The 13,514-nt window shown below is 41.5% G+C and overlaps 1 gene segment (V, D, J or C); it reads right to left on the bottom strand.

Annotated features, from left to right (window-relative positions):
- LOC132990871 (Ig kappa-b4 chain C region-like) overlaps window positions 1–12,713 on the bottom strand; it is a 637,710-nt gene extending 624,997 nt beyond the window's left edge. The window contains exon 1 of the C gene segment in view: window positions 12,398–12,713.
- Window positions 12,714–13,514: the final 801 nt, after the last annotated feature.

Below are 13,514 nucleotides of genomic sequence, written 5' to 3'. Positions count from 1 at the left end.
TGCAATCCAGATTTGGACAGGTGTTCTGTTGTTTTCTGTGCGCAGACTGTGGTTATTCCAGGCATTTCTGAAGTTCTGAAGTCTTTTCTGAATTTCTGGCAGAAAGACAATTTGCAGTGCCATTTTGTGGAGTTCATCCTCAGGGTCAAGAAGCTCAGAATTCTCAAGAGAGTAAAATGTATCATAGAAAGATTGTAGAACATGCAGAAAAACATCTCTCCAAAGACGTTCCATTCTTTGGTTATGGACAGACTCGCCTGTGATGTGACTCCTCCTCTCCACACCTTGAACAAGGTTCATGAACAGTGCAACTTGTGAATTCTCACCTCCACTCTGGAAGGAAGACCATACATGCAGGTTGCTTTTACAAACTGTGTCAGTACAGTGGAGGCACGATTATTTGTGTTGCAATTCAAGTATGTGATCAGTCGAGAGTGTCCATCAATGGCTCCATGGACCACCAAACCCCACCTTGTGATAAACATAAAGGAGAAAGGTACATTTGATTATCAATCTAACAGATTGGTGGAGTTGTTTTTATACCTCTAGATTATAGTACATTGAAACTACTCAGTAAATGTACAGACAGGGACAAATTAAAGGAAAACCCTTAAATAAAATAAACATAAACATCTGAAAGTGAGATGCTTCTGTTCACTAGAGCTCATTGGATGGTCTGGTGAGGATGAAAATGATGTGAATAAATGCTTGGGCCATTAAGTCACCAGAACTCAACCAAGCTGAACATCTATGGAAAATTTTAGTCAAACGTAACAATGCTCTCCACCACCATATCCATAACGCCAACTGATATAATACAAACTTTCAACTTTAAATGTATTTAGTGATGTATGTGATTTTCTCTGATGCTATATGTAATTTGGTCAGTCTGTCCGTGTTTGTTTTTCTTTCTATCTGCTGGACTCAGGTCTCTCTTACAAAAAGACTATAATCTGATAACATAAATTATATAAATTAGAGAATATATTGTGTAGTTATGGAGTTCATCCCTGTTAATAGTTAGTCATGTATATAACATACAGACCAATTACCTTATGAGGCGCATGTTTCCATCTATGTGCCATAAACTGTTGGGATGGGGAACATGGTACACCCTTCTGGTCACAGCACTGCTCCACCTGCGCGCAGCTGCAGCAGGATTTATCTGGGTCAATGCGTCACGTACCCTATGGCGTGGAACGAACAGCCCCTCAGCTCGGCGGAATCCTCTCATCATCTAATAACATAGAACCAACACACAAACCAAAAACATTTTCAGCTAGTTGTATTGGTGACCCAAATTAAAAAATACATTTTCTGTATACTTCATGGGAAACATAAAAACTACTGTACCTCACTTCCTGTATTAGGATAAAGCCCATGAAGTCTTGTAATGTGTTGGATGAGCTCTTCGTCTGTCACTGGTAGATGTCCTCTTCGAAACAGACACTCCAAGCAGCTTTGTTTTCTTGTAAAGAAACGATGAGGAGCAACCAAACATGCCAGCCATTTGCTTGACAGTGTATCCTTGTCTCAGCAGAAACACTATTTGCTGCCTTGAAACATCAATGGCTGGTCTGCCACGGCCTCCTGAAAAATAGGCAACAACAGGGAGATAAAAAATGACTTTCAAATATATGCATTGCAGATTACCGACTACCTTATTAAACTGTAAAACACTCTCTTAATGTATGTCTTAGAGTCCTGTATCTAAATGTGTACATATGTAAAAGAAGAAAGATTTAATATTATATGCACTAAAGTATCAAAAGTTAAACTACACTATGTATTTTGTATAGTTGTATGGTTTGAAGTGTTCAATCGTTGATGTAGGGAACATAGTGACTAAAGATTCTGTTCAAATAATTAATGGTACAGTTATGCTGACTCTGATCTCCTTTTAACGTTGGTAGGTTTGAACTTTGAAAGGGCAAAATTGTCATCAATTTATAACATGTTTTCTGTGCTGATCATGTCTTCAGAGTTGCTAATAGGTCTAACTGAAGGGTTCAGATAATAGTATGGTGTAAAAAGAATAATTATTTTTAAAATGTAACAGAGTTAAAGCATTTCCTAATGAAGATCCTCAAGTAAAGTATACACAAGTTACCAAAAAACTACAGCCTACCGACATAAATTACACTTGGTAACATGTAATAGACTTTTTTAAGACCACCATAATCATTTTCAACAATTTGTTGTTCTTGTTTACGTGTTTTTGTCTTATTTTAGACACTGCAGCCTGGTATTCATTTTTTAACTTGGACAAATATATTTTACAGTGACGTGCCAGAAGATGGCACTTAAATCGTATTGCTACATTTAAAGTACAGTACGACCATAAGGCTCTGACTACGACACACATGAAGTTCATTGAATTTAATTTCCCACATCGAGTTCCTGTACGTTTCAGAATAAAAGTCTTTAAGGAAAAGAAGGGATTTGACCCACTGAACTGTTAAATACTTTTATTTCGAATGCGATACAGGAAGTAGTTTTCTATCAGCAAAATACCAAACTCGACGGTTATAGAACCGTAAATTGAGAATAGTTATTTTTCAATGCCAGCAATAAGTAGCGTCAGCTTCATTTTCTAGCTAAGACAACAAGCTAGCTAAGCACATCCACATAATATACACAATAAAAAGTACACAATTTTGATCACTTTAGATTTATGCACACCGTCGTGCTCACCTGGTGTTAGCTTGTATGTGCCTGTCCTGTTTACATCGTTTGCCTTTCTTTTCGCTACAGAAATATCTGAGTAACGTTAGGCCTACACACATTTTATTTAACTTGCCAGCAACTGCCTGGATTTTGTAATATTACTTATGTTATTAACAGTAGATCAAAGCTCCCTGTCAACATTTAGCATATTAGCATGTTCACATGGATAATATGAATATCATTTTTGACCAAATGATTCAGCACTTACCTGAACAAACTCAATTAACTGAGAAGGCTGCCGGGGCATCTCACTGCGAGATGTCAATCAATTCTTTGATGTCCAGAAGGCTGTCTCTTAATTCATTTGCTGTCTCTGTAGAAAGTAGGTCAGCAATTCTCGCTACATTATCAATGGAGGCATCTATTGCGCGTAGTTCCCTTTGACTGCATACACCATGTTGATAAGCTCGTTCGATTGCAAAACATTTTCTTTGGATTTTAAGGATCACTTGCTCCGCCATATTCTACGTCTTCCACTTCAAGAAAAAAAAAATCCCTTTTCAACATGTGGAAATTCAATTGTAGATATCTGTAATAATTATTCTTACTAGTGAAAAAGTAATTACTGATATCTGTAATTCAATTAAAGGTATCTGCAAATCAGTTGAAAATTACATTTCGACATGTAGAAATATATTTGTAACGTGTAAAATGGTTTTACAGATATCTTGAATTAACATTTCAACATGTCAAAATGTAATTTTTGAAGAAGTCTTACTTTATGCTCCCCCAAAACACAACATCCTCTTTTAAGTTCACATATTCTCCTCCTCTTCCCCTGTGTGTGAAGTTTATTGTTCTAAATCCACTCTGATCCTGCATTTGATCATGCCTATAAACCCCTCTATTTCAGCCCTGCTCAGAACAGGCTGTTTCTGTGTCTGTACCTTTAAATATGTAAATGAGCTGTGTCTGACCATCATGGTGAGGAAAGAGGAGGGAGAAGTGGGCAGAAAATGTTTAAAAGATGGTGTGTTTATTCTCTTCACAGTGTGTGTGTCTGTGTGTGTGTGTGTGTGTGTGTGTGTGTGTGTGTGTGTGTGTGTGTGTGTGTGTGTGTGTGTGTGTGTGTGTGTGTGTGTGTCCTCATTGAAGTGTGTCAGTCTCTGCAGAAACTTGCAGCTGCAGCAGTCAGTTCAGTTTCTCTTCAGTGTGAGTGAGGGAGGTTTTTGTACGACGCTATTTCACTGTGTGAACACAGGTCCGCTGTGATAACTCTGACAGTAGTAAACTGCTGCATCTTCAGTCTGGACTCCACTGATGGTCAGAGTGAAGGCAGAGTTTGATCCACTGCCTGAAAAACGACCTGGAATCCCTGATGCTCGAGTGCTAGCAGCGTATATAAGCAGTTTAGGAGTTCCTCCATCTTTCTGTTGGTACCAGGCTAAGTAGTGGTTACTGTTATAGACATAAACATTCTGACTGGTCCTACATGAGATGGAGACGGAGGCTCCCAGAGCAGAGGTCACTGCTGCAGGCTGAGTCACTGTGACCTGTCCTCTGGACTCTGAGGATACAGAGAGAAAGACAGAAAGCAGCATCAGGGTTTAGTGGGCTTCATTTCAGAGGGACGGATGTTCATAGAGGAGAGGAGTTTGATTCTCTGGACTTTACCTGTGAAGCAGCAGCAGAGGAGGACAGTCCAGATGAGGACGCAGATCAAAGTCATGTTTTTGATGATGAGGATGAGGATTTCTGTTGTGATGAAGGACAGCTGTCAGTCATCCAGTGTTCAACTGTCAGGACTATAAACTCTCCCAGAGCACTGGAGCATGGTGCTGCTGATGCAAAGTGGCTCTCTATGGAAATGTTCTGAGAAAATGGCTGATTTTTAGCTCATTCAAAATGTGCTGAAAACAAATTTGAAAAGTCTTTAGGTCATTCGAAACATACTGCAGAGATTTGTCAGCATACAAAGTCATTGTGTGTTTTCATACAAAGTTTTATCATTGTTACACTCATTTATTTAAGAAGTAGACAAATTACTGACTTTTATTTATATTCTACTCCACTTCTCATTCATTGTGTTCATCATTGATTTTAGATCATTCCTCCACCTGCTGTTTAGACATCCTGCTAAAATATTTTCTTGCAAGAATGTGCTAAATGTTTGTTAATGTCACTTCTAAAGAGAGTTGTGTTTTTGCAGGTTTAAGGTCCTTTTAAAGGAAGCTTTCTGTGTTTCTCATCAGAGTAACATCATATGAGTTCACTAGAAGCCTCACAACAGTTACTGAAGGCTTTAAAGTTAGAGGAACATAGTTTAATGATTTATTTTGTCTTTCTATTATTTCAGGTCATGCTAGGCACTTCCTTCCATAATAATACATTTTATCTAAAGGCCCCTTTCAAGGCACTCAAGGTCACCTTAGAAAACAGAGATAAAAACAATAAAGTAACACTACATCGATAAAATTAACATTAAAAATAAAATTTTACAGGATGTACAAAATCATTTTCAGGAGGATTCATGAGACTGGATGGAGAATGATCAGACTGAATATGCCAGTTTAAAAAGATGTGTTTTGAGATTAGATTTAAAAATGGACAGAAAGTGAATATTACGGATGTGTGGTGGGAGGGAGTTCCAGAGGCTGGGACCAGAACGGTTGAATTCTCTGGACTCCAAGGTGGACAGGCAGGCGGTTGTTGTGGTGGATTGAATTGAAGAAGAAGACCTGAGAGTGCGGGTGGGTGCGTTGATGTGCAGGATTTCAGAGAGGAACAGAGGAGCGAGGTTATGGATGGCCATAAAGGTGAGGGGCAGAATTTTGAAGTCAATGCGATATTTAACTGAAAGCCAATGAAGCTGCTGAAGGACAGGAGTGATGTGATTAACAGAGGGGGTTCTGGTGATGATGCGAGCGGCAGAGTTCTGGACCAGTTGAAGTTTGTGGATGGACATGAGAGGGAAACCAAAGAGAAGGGAGTTGCAGAAGTCAATGCAGGATGTAACCAGGGTGATGACATGGATGGCAGTACTGTTGGGTGTGAGGGACGGGCGGAGGCGATTAATGTTACGAAGATGGAAATAACCAGACCGAGACATTATTGATGTGAGCTTGGAATCATAGTGTGCTGTCGAGGATGACACCCAGACTCTTAACCTGAGGGGAGGGAGAAACTGAGGAGTGGTCAATCGTGAGAGAAAACTGTCAGGTTTTGAAATTGTGGATTTGGTGTAAATGAGGAGAACCTCTGTTTTGTCACTGTTTCATTTGAGGTTGCAGAATAACCAGGATTTGATTTCTTGTAGGCAATCAGACAGGGAAGTAAGCAGGAGGGAGGAGGTCGGTTTGGTGGACAAATAGAGCTGGGTGTCATCTGAATAGCAATGGAACTGGATGTTATATTTACAGAAGATATGGGCAAGAGGAAGGAGATAGATGATTAACAGAAGAGGTCCCAGGACAGAACTCTGAGGATCACCTGTAGTGACTGGAAATGGCTGGGATTTGAAGTTTTTTTTTAAAGATTTATTTTTGGGCTTTTTTGTGCCTTTAATTGAGAGATAGGACAGTGGATAGAGTCGGAAATAAGGGAGAGAGAATGGGGAATAACATGCGGGAAAGGAGCCACAGGCCAGACACGAACCTGGGCTGCCCACCTGGAAGACCACAGCCCCCACACATGGGGCGCGCGCACCAACCACTGCGCCACCAGCGCCCCAAGATTTGAAGGTTTTGAGTTGAATAAACTGAGCGCGACCAGAGAGTTAGGATCTAAACCAGTGCATGGGTGTGTTAGTCATTCCATTGGAGGCTATGTTTTAAGAGTTTTAGATAAAGTTTAGATTTGTTAAGGGGTATGTAGGGGTACATTTGGACCACCTTTGATGTTACAATCACAGTGTGTGTGTGTGCGTGTGCGTATGTGTGTGTGTGTGTGTGTGTGTGTGTGTGTGTGTGTGTGTGTGTGTGTCCTCAGTGAAGTGTGTCAGTCTCTGCAGAAACTTCCAGCTGCAGCAGTCAGTTCAGTTTCTGTTCAGTCTGACTGAGGGAGGTTTTTGTACGATGCTTTTTCACTGTGTGAACACCCACTGACTGTTGATATAATGAAAACTCTGACAGTAGTAAACTGCTGCATCTTCAGTCTGGACTCCACTGATGGTCAGAGTGAAGGCAGAGTTTGATCCACTGCCTGAAAAACGATCTGGAATCCCTGATGCTCGAGTGCTAGCAGCGTATATAAGCAGTTTAGGAGTTCCTCCATCTTTCTGTTGGTACCAGGCTAAACGGTTGCTACTATCAACATTCTGACTGGTCCTACATGAGATGGAGACGGAGGCTCCCAGAGCAGAGGTCACTGCTGCAGGCTGAGTCACTGTGACCTGTCCTCTGGACTCTGAGGATACAGAGACAAAAACAGAAAGCAGCATCAGGGTTTAGTGGGCTTCATTTCAGAGGGACGGATGTTCATAGAGGAGAGGAGTTTGATTCTCTGGACTTTACCTGTGAAGCAGCAGCAGAGGAGGAGAGTCCAGATGAGGACGCAGATCAAAGTCATGTTTTTGATGATGAGGACGAGGATTTCTGTTGTGATGAAGGACAGCTGTCAGTCATCCAGTGTTCAACTGTCAGGACTATAAACTCTCCCAGAGCACTGGAGCATGGTGCTGCTGATGCAAAGTGGCTCTCTATGGAAATGTTCTGAAAAAATGGCTGATTTTTAGCTCATTCAAAATGTGCTGAAAACAAATTTGAAAATGAGAAGTTTTTAGGTCATTCGAAACATACTGCAGAGATTTGTCAGCATACAAAGTCATTGTGTGTTTTCATACAAAGTTTTATCATTGTTACACTCATTTATTTAAGAAGAAGTAGACAAATTACCGACTTTTATTTATATTCTACTCCACTTCTCATTCATTGTGTTCATCATTGATGCTGTTTAGACATCCTGCTAAAATATTTTTTTGCAAGAATGTGCTAAATGTTTGTTAATGTCACTTCTAAAGAGAGTTGTGTTTTTGCAGGTTTCAGGTCCTTTTAAAGGAAGCTTTCTGTGTTTCTCATCAGAGTAACATCATATGAGTTCACTGGAAGCCTCACAACAGTTATTGAAGGCTTTAAAGTTAGAGGAACATAGTTTAATGATTTATTTTGTCTTTCTATTATTTCAGGTCATGCTAGGCACTTCCTTCCATAATAATACATTTTATCTAAAGGCCCCTTTCAAGGCACTCAAGGTCACCTTAGAAAACAGAGATAAAAACAACAAAGTAACACTACATCGATAAAATGAACATTAAAAATAAAATTGTACAGGATGTATAAAATCATTGTGAGGAGGATTCATGAGACTGGATGGAGAATGATCAGACTGAATATGCCAGTTTAAAAAGATGTGTTTTGAGATTAGATTTAAAAATGGACAGAAAGTGAATATTACGGATGTGTGGTGGGAGGGAGTTCCAGAGGCTGGGACCAGAACGGCTGAATTCTCTGGACTCCAAGGTGGACAGGCAGGCGGTTGTTGTGGTGGATTGAATTGAAGAAGAAGACCTGAGAGTGTGGGTGGGTGCGTTGATGTGCAGGAGTTCAGAGAGGAACAGAGGAGCGAGGTTATGGATGGCCATAAAGGTGAGGGGCAGAATTTTGAAGTCAATGCGATATTTAACTGAAAGCCAATGAAGCTGCTGAAGGACAGGAGTGATGTGATTAACAGAGGGGGTTCTGGTGATGATGCGAGCGGCAGAGTTCTGGACCAGTTGAAGTTTGTGGATGGACCTGAGAGGGAAACCAAAGAGAAGGGAGTTGCAGAAGTCAATGCAGGATGTAACCAGGGTGATGACATGGATGGCAGTACTGTTGGGTGTGAGGGACGGGCGGAGGCGATTAATGTTACGAAGATGGAAATAACCAGACCGAGACATTATTGATGTGAGCTTGGAATCATAGTGTGCTGTCGAGGATGACACCCAGACTCTTAACCTGAGGGGAGGGAGAAACTGAGGAGTGGTCAATCGTGAGAGAAAACTGTCAGGTTTTGAAATTGTGGATTTGGTGTAAATGAGGAGAACCTCTGTTTTGTCACTGTTTCATTTGAGGTTGCAGAATAACCAGGATTTGATTTCTTGTAGGCAATCAGACAGGGAAGTAAGCAGGAGGGAGGAGGTCGGTTTGGTGGACAAATAGAGCTGGGTGTCATCCGAATAGCAATGGAACTGGATGTTATATTTACAGAAGATATGGGCAAGAGGAAGGAGATAGATGATTAACAGAAGAGGTCCCAGAACAGAACTCTGAGGACCACCTGTAGTGACTGGAAATGGCTGAGATTTGAAGTTTTTTTTTTTTTTAAGATTTATTTTTGGGCTTTTTTGTGCCTTTAATTGAGAGATAGGACAGTGGATAGAGTCGGAAATAAGGGAGAGAGAATGGGGAATAACATGGGCCGCCCACCTGGAAGACCACAGCCCCCACACATGGGGCGCGCGCACCAACCACTGCGCCACCAGCGCCCCAAGATTTGAAGGTTTTGAGTTGAATAAACTGAGCGCGACCAGAGAGTTAGGATCTAAACCAGTGCATGGGTGTGTTAGTCATTCCATTGGAGGCTATGTTTTAAGAGTTTTAGATAAAGTTTAGATTTGTTAAGGGGTATGTAGGGGTACATTTGGACCACCTTTGATGTTACAATCACAGTGTGTGTGTGTGCGTGTGCGTATGTGTGTGTGTGTGTGTGTGTGTGTGTGTGTGTGTGTGTGTGTGTGTGTCCTCAGTGAAGTGTGTCAGTCTCTGCAGAAACTTCCAGCTGCAGCAGTCAGTTCAGTTTCTGTTCAGTCTGACTGAGGGAGGTTTTTGTACGATGCTTTTTCACTGTGTGAACACCCACTGACTGTTGATATAATGAAAACTCTGACAGTAGTAAACTGCTGCATCTTCAGTCTGGACTCCACTGATGGTCAGAGTGAAGGCAGAGTTTGATCCACTGCCTGAAAAACGATCTGGAATCCCTGATGCTCGAGTGCTAGCAGCGTATATAAGCAGTTTAGGAGTTCCTCCATCTTTCTGTTGGTACCAGGCTAAACGGTTGCTACTATCAACATTCTGACTGGTCCTACATGAGATGGAGACGGAGGCTCCCAGAGCAGAGGTCACTGCTGCAGGCTGAGTCACTGTGACCTGTCCTCTGGACTCTGAGGATACAGAGACAAAAACAGAAAGCAGCATCAGGGTTTAGTGGGCTTCATTTCAGAGGGACGGATGTTCATAGAGGAGAGGAGTTTGATTCTCTGGACTTTACCTGTGAAGCAGCAGCAGAGGAGGAGAGTCCAGATGAGGACGCAGATCAAAGTCATGTTTTTGATGATGAGGACGAGGATTTCTGTTGTGATGAAGGACAGCTGTCAGTCATCCAGTGTTCAACTGTCAGGACTATAAACTCTCCCAGAGCACTGGAGCATGGTGCTGCTGATGCAAAGTGGCTCTCTATGGAAATGTTCTGAAAAAATGGCTGATTTTTAGCTCATTCAAAATGTGCTGAAAACAAATTTGAAAATGAGAAGTTTTTAGGTCATTCGAAACATACTGCAGAGATTTGTCAGCATACAAAGTCATTGTGTGTTTTCATACAAAGTTTTATCATTGTTACACTCATTTATTTAAGAAGAAGTAGACAAATTACCGACTTTTATTTATATTCTACTCCACTTCTCATTCATTGTGTTCATCATTGATGCTGTTTAGACATCCTGCTAAAATATTTTTTTGCAAGAATGTGCTAAATGTTTGTTAATGTCACTTCTAAAGAGAGTTGTGTTTTTGCAGGTTTCAGGTCCTTTTAAAGGAAGCTTTCTGTGTTTCTCATCAGAGTAACATCATATGAGTTCACTGGAAGCCTCACAACAGTTATTGAAGGCTTTAAAGTTAGAGGAACATAGTTTAATGATTTATTTTGTCTTTCTATTATTTCAGGTCATGCTAGGCACTTCCTTCCATAATAATACATTTTATCTAAAGGCCCCTTTCAAGGCACTCAAGGTCACCTTAGAAAACAGAGATAAAAACAACAAAGTAACACTACATCGATAAAATGAACATTAAAAATAAAATTGTACAGGATGTATAAAATCATTGTGAGGAGGATTCATGAGACTGGATGGAGAATGATCAGACTGAATATGCCAGTTTAAAAAGATGTGTTTTGAGATTAGATTTAAAAATGGACAGAAAGTGAATATTACGGATGTGTGGTGGGAGGGAGTTCCAGAGGCTGGGACCAGAACGGCTGAATTCTCTGGACTCCAAGGTGGACAGGCAGGCGGTTGTTGTGGTGGATTGAATTGAAGAAGAAGACCTGAGAGTGTGGGTGGGTGCGTTGATGTGCAGGAGTTCAGAGAGGAACAGAGGAGCGAGGTTATGGATGGCCATAAAGGTGAGGGGCAGAATTTTGAAGTCAATGCGATATTTAACTGAAAGCCAATGAAGCTGCTGAAGGACAGGAGTGATGTGATTAACAGAGGGGGTTCTGGTGATGATGCGAGCGGCAGAGTTCTGGACCAGTTGAAGTTTGTGGATGGACCTGAGAGGGAAACCAAAGAGAAGGGAGTTGCAGAAGTCAATGCAGGATGTAACCAGGGTGATGACATGGATGGCAGTACTGTTGGGTGTGAGGGACGGGCGGAGGCGATTAATGTTACGAAGATGGAAATAACCAGACCGAGACATTATTGATGTGAGCTTGGAATCATAGTGTGCTGTCGAGGATGACACCCAGACTCTTAACCTGAGGGGAGGGAGAAACTGAGGAGTGGTCAATCGTGAGAGAAAACTGTCAGGTTTTGAAATTGTGGATTTGGTGTAAATGAGGAGAACCTCTGTTTTGTCACTGTTTCATTTGAGGTTGCAGAATAACCAGGATTTGATTTCTTGTAGGCAATCAGACAGGGAAGTAAGCAGGAGGGAGGAGGTCGGTTTGGTGGACAAATAGAGCTGGGTGTCATCCGAATAGCAATGGAACTGGATGTTATATTTACAGAAGATATGGGCAAGAGGAAGGAGATAGATGATTAACAGAAGAGGTCCCAGAACAGAACTCTGAGGACCACCTGTAGTGACTGGAAATGGCTGAGATTTGAAGTTTTTTTTTTTTTTAAGATTTATTTTTGGGCTTTTTTGTGCCTTTAATTGAGAGATAGGACAGTGGATAGAGTCGGAAATAAGGGAGAGAGAATGGGGAATAACATGGGCCGCCCACCTGGAAGACCACAGCCCCCACACATGGGGCGCGCGCACCAACCACTGCACCACCAGCGCCCCAGGATTTAAAGGTTTTGAGTTGAATAAACTGAGCGCGACCAGAGAGTTAGGATCTAAACCAGTGCATGGGTGTGTTAGTCATTCCATTGGAGGCTATGTTTTAAGAGTTTTAGATAAAGTTTAGATTTGTTAAGGGGTATGTAGGGGTACATTTGGACCACCTTTGATGTTACAATCACAGTGTGTGTGTGTGTGTGTGTGTGTGTGTGTGTGTGTGTGTGTGTGTGTGTGTGTGTGTGTGTGTGTGTGTGTGTGTTAATGTGTGTGTGTGTGTGTGTGTGTGTGTGTGTGTGTCCTCAGTGAAGTGTGTCAGTCTCTGCAGAAACTTCCAGCTGCAGCAGTCAGTTCAGTTTCTGTTCAGTGTGAGTGAGGGAGGTTTTTGTACGACGCTTTTTCACTGTGTGAACACATGCTGACTGTTGATGACATGAAAACTCTGACAGTAGTAAACTGCTGCATCTTCAGTCTGGACTCCACTGATGGTCAGAGTGAAGGCAGAGTTTGATCCACTCCCTGAAAAACGATCTGGAATCCCTGATGCTCGAGTGCTAGCATAGTAAATGAGGAGTTTAGGAGTTCCTCCATCTTTCTGTTGGTACCAGGCTAAACAGTGGTAGCTGCTCGCGACATAAACATTCTGACTGGTCCTACATGAGATGGAGACGGAGGCTCCCAGAGCAGAGGTCACTGCTGCAGGCTGAGTCACTGTGACCTGTCCTCTGGACTCTGAGGATACAGAGACAAAAACAGAAAGCAGCATCAGGGTTTAGTGGGCTTCATTTCAGAGGGACGGATGTTCATAGAGGAGAGGAGTTTGATTCTCTGGACTTTACCTGTGAAGCAGCAGCAGAGGAGGAGAGTCCAGATGAGGACGCAGATCAAAGTCATGTTTTTGATGATGAGGACGAGGATTTCTGTTGTGATGAAGGACAGCTGTCAGTCATCCAGTGTTCAACTGTCAGGACTATAAACTCTCCCAGAGCACTGGAGCATGGTGCTGCTGATGCAAAGTGGCTCTCTATGGAAATGTTCTGAGAAAATGGCTGATTTTTAGCTGATTCAAAATTTGCTGAAAACAAATTTGAATATGAGAATCTTTTGGTCATTAGAAACCAACTGAGCATCATCAGCATACAAGGTCATTGTAGGTTTGTCTGCAGGTTTAAAGAAGCTCTCTGTGTTTTTCAGCATAGTAACATCATGTGAGTTCACTGGAAGCTTTGTGAAGAGTTTTTTTTTATAGTTAAGGTGAAGAATAGCTTTCAGTGTAAATGCATTATTGGGTAGTTTTGGTGCATGAGGAAGGAAATGTGCTTTTTATTTTTTTATATGGTTTCAGGTCATGCTTGGCCCTTCATTCAATGACATAATTTTAAAGGTTTTAGACAATGATTTGGTTTTAACGGATATGCAGGGGATAATATGGACTATGTATGTGTTATATAGTCCAAAATATTATCATTATTATTTTTATTAATAATCTCTATGTCCATGGATGTTCACGTGTGTGGGAGGAGTGGGAGG

Source organism: Labrus mixtus, chromosome 16 (genome assembly GCF_963584025.1).
Source record: "Labrus mixtus chromosome 16, fLabMix1.1, whole genome shotgun sequence".
Lineage (NCBI taxonomy): Eukaryota > Metazoa > Chordata > Actinopteri > Labriformes > Labridae > Labrus > Labrus mixtus.
This window is presented reverse-complemented; position numbering and strand designations above follow the sequence as displayed.